Below are 1120 nucleotides of genomic sequence, written 5' to 3'. Positions count from 1 at the left end.
GGGAACAATATTTGGGAGCAGAGGGTGAGCCCGGGCTGGTTATTGCTTGCTGCATCCTATTCACTTCCAGCAGAGCCGCACAGTTATAGTTATAAAATTCCTTTGGGCAACACCTTACCGGCATCCAAAGCCAAATCTTTGGCTGCTGTGATATCACCAAACCCACAGCTGTGGAGCAAGTAGATGAAAAATGTTTTATTACCTGCTTGTTCGCCACCTTCTCTTTGCTCTGTTGATGAATCTGTCTTCTGAGCTCTTACAAAGGAATTTCATTGTTTTATATATAGTGAGACTTCTTACGGCCGTCGAGAAGTGGGAGCGTCTTTCTCTTGCTTAGCGCCGGCGTACTCAGCAGCCGCGTGTGGCTCAGGTATTCCTCCAGAACTGGAAAGCAGGTCTTTAAGTGGTGAATTGCTCTTCTTTTATTGCACCGCGGCGTGTAGCTGATCTGTCAGGCTGCGGAATGGGAGTTGCTAAAATTGAAGACTCCCGGAGTTTTGTACTGAAGGCCTTTTTAAGTAACTGGTGCTGCTGAGTTGCCTTGTCAAGCTCTGTATGTTTAGAATTGAGGTATTAAAGTAGCTGAAGCAGCTTTTCCAGTCAGGAATAAAATAAATAAATAAATAAATAAAAAAAAAGGAGAGAGAAGTGCTGCAAATAAAATTTTAACATCATCTTTGAAGGTTTTTGTAAAATGCGGCATTCCGCAAATGGCGGTGATGTAAGAGCTTTGCTGTACTTGTGGGGAGGGTTCCTGAGCGATGATGCCAGTCTGAAATTTCTGTTACTGTGTCCTACATGATGCAGAAATAAAAAAAAAACAGCAAATACGGCTATTTTCAGAGCAGCGTCTTCTGATAGCTCTGACAAAATCTGCGCTGGAATTGGGATCGTTGCATCCGGAGCAGGTTTGACAGCTGAAATAGGGATCATCATAACATCTATTTGTACTTTTAGAGTAAGAAATCTCCTTTCTGATGATCCTGCTGTATCTGTGAGCAGCACCCTTCTTGCCGTGAGAGTGATTTCGGCGTAAGCCACGATGTCTGTCTCCGTAATCCGTGGCCTGTGCTGCCCGGCGCCGCGTGCCCGAGCGGGGCAGGGTGCTGTACCCGGCGCC

This window comes from Charadrius vociferus, unplaced genomic scaffold, assembly GCF_000708025.1.
Source record: "Charadrius vociferus isolate BGI_N301 unplaced genomic scaffold, ASM70802v2 scaffold579, whole genome shotgun sequence".
Lineage (NCBI taxonomy): Eukaryota > Metazoa > Chordata > Aves > Charadriiformes > Charadriidae > Charadrius > Charadrius vociferus.
Note: the sequence above shows the minus strand (reverse complement) of the source record.